At 41.8% G+C, this 10933-nt stretch overlaps 1 pseudogene; it reads left to right on the top strand.

Moving 5' to 3' along the window:
• The first annotated feature begins 3949 nt into the window (after positions 1–3949).
• Positions 3950–10628, top strand: LOC137283836 (uncharacterized; annotated as a pseudogene).
• The last annotated feature ends 305 nt before the right edge of the window (positions 10629–10933 follow it).

Genomic DNA, 10933 nt, shown 5'->3' with positions numbered 1-10933 from the left:
CCATTGGTTTACATGACCCACCACCATCACATCCACCAATGCATGGCACACCGCCACCGACATACATGAGACATCACCATCAGATCCACCAATGCATGGCACAAAGCCACAGGCATGGGACACAACCACAGGTATACATGAGTGCATCACAACATCCACGAATCCAAGGGTCACCACCACAGGCATACATGAACAACCACCATCACATCCACCAATGCATGGTGCACCACCACTGGCATGGGGCACCACCACCGGTATACATCAGTGCATCACAACATCCACCTATGCATGGGGAAGCACCACCTGCATACATGAGCCACTATGATCACATTCAACAATGTATGCCGCACTGCCACCGGCATACATAAGCCACTACCATCACATCCACCAATGCATGCCACACAGCCACTGGCATGGGGCACCACCACTAGTATACATGAGTGCATCACAACATCAACCAATGCATGGGGCACCACCACAGGCAGACATGAGGGCATCACAACATCCATTAGTGCATGGGGCAGCACCACCAGCATACTTGAGAAAGCACCATCACATCCACCAATGCATGGCACACCGCCACCGACATACATCAGACAAAACCATCACAGTTACCAATGCATGGTTCACCACCACCGACATACATGAGTCACCACCATCACATCGACCACTGGCACGGTGCACCGCCACCGGTATACATGAGTGCATCACAACATCCACCAATGCTTGGGGCACCACCACCGGCATACATGAGCCATAACCATCACATCCACCAATGGATGGCACACTGCCACCGACATGGGGCACAACCACCGGTATACATGAGTACACCACAACATCCACCAATGCATGGTACACCACCAACGCCAAGGGTCACCATCACCGTCATACAAGAGACACCACCATCACATACACCAAAGAATGGCACACGGCCACCGACATATATGAGAACACCACAACGTTCACCAATGGATTGTACACCGCTAGCGGCATACATGAGTACACCACAACATCCACCAATGCATGGGCCACCAGCACAGGCATCGAAAAGCACCCACCATCACATTCACCAATGCATGGTGCACCGTCAACGGTATACATGACTACACCACAACATCCACCATTGCATGGGAAACCACCACCCTCATACATTAGACTCAAAGATCACATACACCAATGCATGGTGCACCGCCACCGGTATACATGAGTGCATCACAACATCCACCAAAGGATAGGGCAGCACCACCGGCATACATGAGCCAACACCATCACATCCACCAATGCATGGCACACTTCCACCGACAAACATGAGATATCACCTTCACATCCACCAATGCATGGAACACCACCACCGACATACATCAGACACCACCATCATATCCACCACTGGCACGGGGCACCGCCACAGGATATCACAGTATACATGAGTGCATCACAACATCCACCATACATGAGACACCACCCTCACATCCAACAATGCATGGGGCACCAGCACTGGTATACATCAGTACACCACAACATTCACCAATGGACGGGGCACCGACACCAGCATACATGAGTACACTACAACATCCACAAATGTATGGCAAACCACGACCACTGGCATACATGAGTACACCACAACATCCACAAATGCACCGTTCACCGCCACCGGCATACACGAATACACCACAACATCCACCAATGCATGGGGCACCACCACAGGTATACATAAGCCACAACCATCACATCCACCAATGCATGTCGGTAAGCCACCGGTATACATGAGTACTAAACAAAATCCACCAATGCATGGTTCACCACCGCCGGCATACATGAGTACACCACAACATCCACCAATGCATTGTGTACCACCACCTGCACACATGAGCACACCACAACATCCACCAATGCATGGTTCACCACCACCGTCATACATGAGCCACTACCATCACATCCACCAATGCATGGCGCACCGCCACTGGCATACATGAGTACACCACAACATCAACCAGTGCATGGGGCACAACCACCGCCATACATAAGTATACTACAACATCCACCTTTGCATGGGGCACCGCAACCGGCATACATGAGCATACCACAACATGCACAAATGAATGAGTCACCACCACCGACATACATAAGCCACCACCATCACATCCACCAATGCATGTCGCACAGTCACTGGCATACATAAGTACACCACAGCATACAGAAATCCAAGGAGTACCGCCACCGGCATACAGGAGTACACCACAACATCCACAAATGCATCGTGTACTGCCACCGGCATACATGAGGACACCACAACATCCACCAATGCATGGTCCACCACCACCGGCATACATGAGCCACCACCATCACATTAACAAATGCATGGCGCACCGACACTGGCATACATGAGTACACTACAACATCCACCAGTGCTTGGGGCACCACCACCGGCATACATGATCCACCACAATCACATCCACCAATGCATGGCACGATGCATTGGTGGATGTTGTGGTGCACTCATGTATACCGGTGGTGGTGCCACATGCATTGGTTAATGTGATGGTGCTGGCTCATGTATGCCGGTGGTGGTGAACCATGTATTTGTGAATGTTGTGGTGTACTCAGGTATGCCGGTGTTTTTCCCCATGCATTGGTGGATGTGATTTTGGTGGCTTATGTATGCCTGTAGCGGTGCCCCATGCATTAGTGGATGTTGTGGTGTACTCATGTATGGCAGTGGCAATGCCCCATGCCGGTGGCGGTGCACCATGCATTGGTGGATGTGATGGTGGTGGCTCATGTATGCTGGTGGTGGTTATCCATGCATTGGTGGATCTTGTGGTGTCCTCATGTATGCAGGTGGTGGTACACGATGCATTGGTGGATGTTGTGCTGTACTCATGTATGCCGGTGACGGTGCGCCATGCATTGGTGGATGTGATGGTTGTGGCTCATGTATGCCGGTGGTGGTGAACCATGCATTGGTGGATGTTGTGATGCACTCAAGTATACCGGTAGTGGTGCCCAATGTCAGTGACGGTGCACCATGCATTGGTGGATGTGATGGTAGTGGCCCATGTATGCCGGTGATGGTGTCCCATGCATTAGTGGATGTTTTGGTGTACTCATGTATACGAGTGGCGGTGTGCCATGCATTGGTGGATGTGATGGTGGTGTCTCATGTATATGTATTACGGTGGTGGTGACCATTCCATTGGTGGATGTTGTGGTATATTCATGTTTCCCGGTGGTGGTGCCACATTAATTGGTGGATGTGATGCTGGTGGCTCATTTATGCCAGTGGTGGTGCACTATGCATTGGTGGATGTCGTGGTGTACTCATGTTTGCCGGCGTTGGTGCCCATCCATTGGTGGATGTTGTGGTGTACCTATGCATGCCTTCGGTGGTGCACCATGCATTGGTGGATGTTGTGGTGTGCTCATGTATGCCGGTGGCGGTGCCCCATGCATTGGTGGATGTGATGGTAGTGTCTATTGTATGAGGGTGGTGGTGCCCCATCCATTGGTAAATGTTGTGGTGTACTTATGTATGCCGGAGGCGGTGTGCCATGCATTGGTGTATGTGATGGTGGTGTCTTATGTATGAGGATGTCGGTGCCCCATGCATTGGTGGATGTTGTGGTGTACTCATGTTTGACGGTGGTGGTGCCCCATGTATTGGTGGATGTTGTGGTGTAGTCATGTATGCCGGTGGTGGTACACAATGCATTGATGGATGTTTTGGTGTACTCATGTATGCCGGTGGCAGTACACGATGCAATGGTGGATGATATGAATTTATTTTGGGTTATATACGGTAGAGCTTGCCTACTGCAGCGAAGGTGTTTTGTACGTGAAATTTGTGCTGGAGCCACGTGACGAAGGTGACGTGGTGAGATTGAGCATGAGTTCAGTCATTCGAGGTCTTTGCACAATACGGGGAGCAGCTTTCTTAAATCTACCCTCTGCTATGAATCAGCGTTTGGTTTCACCTTCACACCATTCGGAGGACTCTGATGCATCCAAGACGTATCAGCAGAAGAAATCCATAGAAGGTTATGAAACTTTTCAATTATTTAAAGATTACATGGATTGCAAACTAAAGACATTTAAACGTGACATTATTGAAGAGAGTGAAGAAAGATCATTCGCAGCGTTCAAAAGGGCTCGTAGAGATTCAGAAATTCCAAGTTTTCGGTTTAAAGGCAACCAACTTCAGTTTAAATTTAATGCTGGTTGTTTGGACAAGATTGACACTGCTTTCAGATACATTAAGAGTAGCAGGTACTCTGACTGTGTGGGAATTCTCCAAGATCTTTCCTCAGACATTTCTAGGAGGAATAAGCATATCCGTCTAGCGGATAGGTCACCATCTGGTTGGGCTGTTGTGGCTGAACTAGAGGGAGATGATATTGCCTCTGGATCCGAGGAAGAACGTAGATTCGAAAAAGCGGAGAACAAAGCCCTGCGCAAAAGACGTGCGTCCTCATTACGGACCAGAGGGAGACCCAACTATGTTGCACCCAGTGCTACTGTGTCTTCTGCTAGCATGGTTGATACATCTAGGGAAACTACAACAGGTCAGAGCCAGCCATTTCGCTCCATGGTCAAACGAGGTCCAGCTCCCAACCAACAGTGTTATTTCTGTGGCCTGTCCAGCGGCAGCTTCACGACGTGCAGCCCAGTCAGCCAGCTCCGATTCAGTCCAGTCCAACCAAGTTGCAGTTGTCAAAAAGTAAAGATGTCACTTCAGGTAACCACGTTTCTTTGATAAAGAACTTACTACTTTAGTCAGATGAATAGTTTGTATCGTTCCTGAGAGTATTCTTAAAAACTTGTTTTAGGACGAGTTGCTGTGGAAAGTTGCAATTCCGACGTTCAGACGCCATCGGTCAAGAAAACCAAGACACAACAGAGGGATGTTACCTGTTCTCCAGTTTGTGACATTGATAGTTCTGCAGGCTTACGCGGTAATGACCTCGCTTCTGAGTTTATTCAGCTAAGGTCTTACGAGTTTGAATCCGAATCTTTGCGTGTTGTGAAAGGTAGTTTAAGGAAACATGTTTCCTTTTGGGTTAAAATTGGAACTCCTCGGTTTGTGGTCGATACTATAACAGATGGTTATGTCATTCCTTTCATCGACACTCCTCCTCTATCTTTTTTCTAAAAATAACCAATCCGCTTTGAGGAACGGTACTTTTGTTGTACAGACTATTCAAGAACTTTTAAGAAACTCTTGTATGGTCGAGCTTGATAGTCCTCCTTTAGTTGTTAATCCTCTTTCAGTAGCCATACAGCGTTCAGGCAAGAAGAGGCTTATCCTTGACCTTAGGTTTGTCAATCAGTTTGTTTACAAAAGAAAGATTGTTTTTGAGGGCTATAAAACAGCCTTGGATTTTGTGCAAGACAGAGGTTTCATGTTTAAGTTTGATTTAAAATCTGGTTATCATCACATTGACATACACTCCAGTCAACAACAGTACTTGGGTTTTGCTTGGAATGCTAATGGCATTATTAGGTACTATTGTTTCACAGTTTTGCCGTTTGGGTTAACATCTGCACCTTACATCTTTACGAAGTGTATTCGTCCACTAGTTACATATTGGCGAAGGCAATCTATTCATATTGTTGTGTATCTTGACGATGGCTTTGGTTATGCTAGTCCAAGGATTTGTGCTCTAGCCATTCGGACATTGTTAGAGACTCTAGAACAATCAGGTTTTGTTGTTAATATTGAGAAGTCAGTATGGCATCCTGTTACAGAGTTAGAGTGGCTTGGATTCACATGGAATTTAGATTCTATTGTTCTTTCTATTCCTGTCAAGAAAACAGAAGATATAGTGTCTAGTTTTTCAGCATTCACATCTGTTTTGCCCAGGTTTACAGCAAGGAGTTTAGCTCTTACTCCCGTTTTGGGTGATGTTTGTAGACTTTTCACAAGGCACATGTATTCCGAGGTCCAAAAGGCTTCTTCCTGGGATAGATTTCTCAGGTTAAATAATTCTCATTGTGTGTATGAATTGCTGTTTTGGAGAGACAACCTGCGTAGTCTAAAACCAAGAGCGTTGTCTACGGTTATTAAACCTATGCTATCGGTGTTTTCAGATGCAAGTGATGTAGTTTGTGGAGGTTATATTGCGGATTCTGATCATCTATTTCAATATGCCTGGGACTCTCAAGAGAAACTTTGTAGTTCCCCGTGGAGAGAATTGAAGGCCATGGAATTAGTTCTCATTGCGTTTACCAGGGTTCTAATGGGCAAAACTGTAAAGTGGTTCACAGACAGCAAACCATGTTGTCATGTAGCTGCCACCTGGAAAATAGAACGTTCACCCAAAGACCAATCAACAAGTTACTAACTAATGATAATAGTGAAATTACTGACAGCAAGTCAATACTGAATGAACTAAAATTATTTTACAAAAATCTGTATGCCTCTCACAAACAATATGAGGATGAAAATTGTTTGAAGGATATTAATACTCCAATCTTAAACCAAACACAGAGGGACTATCTTGAAAGAGAAATCAGTTTAGATGAAATTAGTAATACTGTGCACAGAATGAAGAATAATAAAAGCCCAGGGATTAATGGTTTTCCTATTGGTTTCTTTAAAAAAATTTGGAAAGAATTAAAAACATGGATCTATAGATTCATTAGAGATGTATTAGCCAAGAATGAAATGTCTGTGAATTGTAAAAGAGGTGTTATTACCTGTATTCCAAAAACCAATAAAGATAGAACATTACTGAAAAACTGGAGACAGATCACTTTACTTAATGCTATTTACAAAATTATCAGCTCCTGCATAGCACACAGATTAAAAACTACCCTAGACGAACTCATTCACTCTAACCAAACTGGTTTTATACCAGGGAGGACAATTAGTGAAAATACAAGATTATTATATGATATTATGTTCGAAACAAAGAAACAGAACATCCCTGGTTTGCTAATCCTTATTGATTTTGAAAAAGCTTTTGATTCTGTTTCAAAAGATTTTATCAATCTAGTCCTCCATAAATTCAAATTTGGCCCCAAACTGATAGGATGGATAAATACCCTAACTTATGAAACAACATCTTGTGTCATCCAACATGGTAACTTATCTGAGTTTTTTTCAAATGAAAGGGGCTGTAGACAAGGAGACCCTTTATCCCCATATCTTTTCCTCTTTGTAGCTGAGATTCTTGGTTGCATGATAAGACATAATGAAAATATCAAAGGTATAGTTATTTATGATAATGAATATAAACTGAATCAATATGCCGATGATACTGAACTATTTCTGAATGGGACTGAAGAGAGTTTGTACTCTGCAATAGACACAGTTAATACTTTTTACAAGATGTCAGGTTTGAAAATTAATGTGGATAAATCAAAAGCAATATGGATTGGATCAAAAGCTAAATCTACTGATATGATATGTCATGATCTAAAAGTTGAATGGGTAGTTGGTGAATTTGATGTACTAGGTATCAAATTTACACCAGATCTTGAAGATCTATGGGTAATTAACACTAGGAAAAGACTTGAAGAAATTAATAGACTCCTAGCATCTTGGAGAAAGAGAAATTTAACACTTATTGGTAAAATAACAGTAATAAAAACTCTAGCAATCTCCAAATTGGTTCATATTTTCAATTCCCTGCCCAACCCACCAGCAGATTTTATTACTTCTATTGAAAAAATGCTTTTTAAATTTGTTTGGAATGACGAAATGACAAAATAAAGAGGAATATAATAAAAAATAACTATGAAGAAGGAGGTTTGAGAATGATCGATATTAAAACATTTATAGACGCTTTGAAATTATCCACGTTACGACGATACTTCGGAAAAGATGATAAGGAAAATCCATGCAACATACCTTTCAAAGACATATTTAATTTAGGAGCAAATTCTGATGCCTACATTAAGATTGAAAACCCTTTTTGGCAGGATGCACTGAAAGCATGGCAACTATTTCACCAAAAACCTTATATTGACCCAAATAACATCAGTGAAATTCTATCACAACCATTATGGTTTAATCACAATTTCAAAAATTCATTAAACTACATAAAGAATTGGGCAGATAAAGGGATTATTAATATTAGGGATATTTGTGATGAAAATGGATTATTGTCATTGGAATCTTTAAAAGAAGTATATGATATCAAAGGTACTTTTTTAGAATATAGATATTTACTACACACATTTCCAGATTCTTGGAAAAATACTCTAAATCAATGTCATTCAATACCAGTCTGGGATTTAAATATTAACCATTGCAAGACTTGTCTCATAAAAACATCTAAAGGATGCAGAACTTTTTATGATAAACTTATTTCCAATGATATATACCAACCTTTTTGTAAAAAGTGGCAGCTTTTTTTCCAAAAAACAGACTTTGACTGGGAAAAAATATTCACAGGATACAGAAAAGGTTTGCAAGACACAAAACTCATAGATTTTCAATATAGATTTCTACAAGGTGCTATTTATACTAAAAGAGAATTGCTTAAAATGAAGAAAGTTGATAGTAGTACATGCTGTTTCTGCAAGGATATAAATGAGACTGTTTGTCATGTGTATTGGGAATGCCAAGTGACACAAACATTTTGGAGAAAATTACAAATTTGGCTCAACAATTCATTCCCTCATCCATTCCACTTTACAAAACACATGGTTTGGTTTGGTACTCTACACCAAAATACATTACTAAACCACATCACCATTGCAGCCAAAAGACACATTTACATATGTAGTATTAAGAATATACATCCTGATATGACTTCATTTACAAAAACCCTAAAAGAAATATTCTTTGTTGAGAAACATATATGCCAAAAAACTAATAAGATAGATCATTTCAGTCATAAATGGGGCCCTCTTTTCCCAGTACTTGGATAAATTTGAATCTTCCTATATACCTACCAATCACCTATATCAACCTGTATATGTCTATTACCAAAATGTTGATATGATTTCTGTATATCATCCATCGATATGTACCTGTGTTTTGTACTATGTGTAATCACATGAACCAATAATAAAAAAAAAAAATGTTGTCATGTAGCTTCATGTGGTAGTTCTAAACAACATCTACAACAAGTTGCCACCTGCATCTTTGTGATAACCAATCAGTACAACATAAGGTTAAAGTTCAGCTGGATTCCCAGATCTGAAAATGGAAAGGCCGATGCTCTGAGTAGATTTGAAGATTCGGATGACTGGAGAGTTACAGATGAAGTTTTCAAATTTTTAGATGAAAGATGGGGGCCACATTCTGTAGATTGTTTTGCAAATCATTTGAACACCAAGTTAAAAAGGTTTGATTCCAGGTCATGGGTACCAGATACAGAGGCAGTTGATGCATTTACTCAACAGTGGTATGGGGAGAACAATTGGGTAGTTCCTCCTGTGTATTTGGTGTGTAAGCTTGTACATTTCATCTTAGCATGCAATGCTTCTACTACATTGGCGGTGCCAATGTGGCCTTCCGCTCCATACTGGCCGTTGTTATTCCTGGAAGGGCAACCCAGAAAATTCATTACAGACATGATTCAGTTAAGTGGCAGCAACGGTGTTTCAGGAGGGCGCAAGCAGAATATATTCAATAGTTTCGCTGGGTTCATGGTTGCTCTCAGGTTTGACAACTGATTATATATCTTTTCAGGTATATTTTCCGTTGGTATATGGCGAGACAAGGATGATCTGGTGCACCAGGATTTAGTTGACTTATCTACAAAAATGCCTGGAATACAGTGGTGAAATACAGAAGAGCTTTTACATGTTGAAAAAAATGGGCCTCAAGGTTTAAAGAAATAACTGTTTTGCCTGCAAACTCTTTTCGTGTAGGTTTGTACCTTACGTCATTGATTCAGTCGGGTAAAAGGTCTCCTATTATTATGAATGCAGTTTACGGTATAAGATAGGCACACAGAGTAGCGGGTTTACCAGATCCATGTCAACATGACCTGATTAAGAATATTACAGAAGCAGCAAGGAGATGTTACAGTGACCCTCTCAAGAAGAAAGAGCCTATAGATGTTGCTATTTTTTAAAAGTTAGTTGTTAGATTTGGCAGAGAGGCTTGTTCGCTTGTAGATTTAAGGTTTCTGACAATGTCCATTCTTTCATATGCTGGCTTTTTCAGATTTTCTGAAGTTTCCTCTATTAGGCGGTCTTATATTTCTTTTCATGAAGGATATGTTCGTATTTTCATAGAAAAGAGTAAGACGGATGTGTACCGAGATGGTAGATTTATTGTAGTTGCAGCATCTGGATCCAAACTCTGCCCAGTCAAAATGTTTCACCGTTATATTTCATTAGCAAATATTAAAGAAGATTCGCATGAGTTCATTTTCAGACAAGTGAGTTATTGTAAAAAGCAAAGGAAATATGTTCTCAGAGGTAATAAGCCAATCTCTTACACGAGAACAAGAGAAATTTTCAGGGAAAAATGTCGTGAAATAGGAATAGATGTGAACAGTTTTGGTTTGCACAGTTTTCGTGCTGGAGGAGCAACAGCTGCTGCGAATGCAGGTGTATCTGATCGTTTGTTTAAGAGACATGGTCGCTGAGTTTCCGACACGGTAAAAGATTTATATGTTAAAGATGACATAAAAGAGTTACTGGGCGTGACTTCCATGTTAGGCTTATAATTTCCTGGACTGTAATAAATAGTTGTCACTTCTTTGCCCTGTCTTTTAATTTCGAACTGCGGTAGGCATTACCCATGCGAAGTATTTTGTTGTACATAAATAAATATTTTATGTTCGTTTGATCGAAGAGAATTAGAACTTAAATGAATTTATTTTGGGTTAAATACGGTAGAGCTTGCCTACTGCAGCGAAGGTGTTTTGCACGTGAGATTTGTGCTGGAGCCACGTGACGAAGGTGACGTGGTGAGATTGAGCATGAGTTCAGTCATTCGAGGTCTTCGCACAACACGGCGAGCAGCTTTCTT

The sequence above is a fragment of the Haliotis asinina genome, chromosome 5, assembly GCF_037392515.1.
Source record: "Haliotis asinina isolate JCU_RB_2024 chromosome 5, JCU_Hal_asi_v2, whole genome shotgun sequence".
Lineage (NCBI taxonomy): Eukaryota > Metazoa > Mollusca > Gastropoda > Lepetellida > Haliotidae > Haliotis > Haliotis asinina.
Note: the sequence above shows the minus strand (reverse complement) of the source record. Positions and strands in the feature narration are given on the sequence as shown.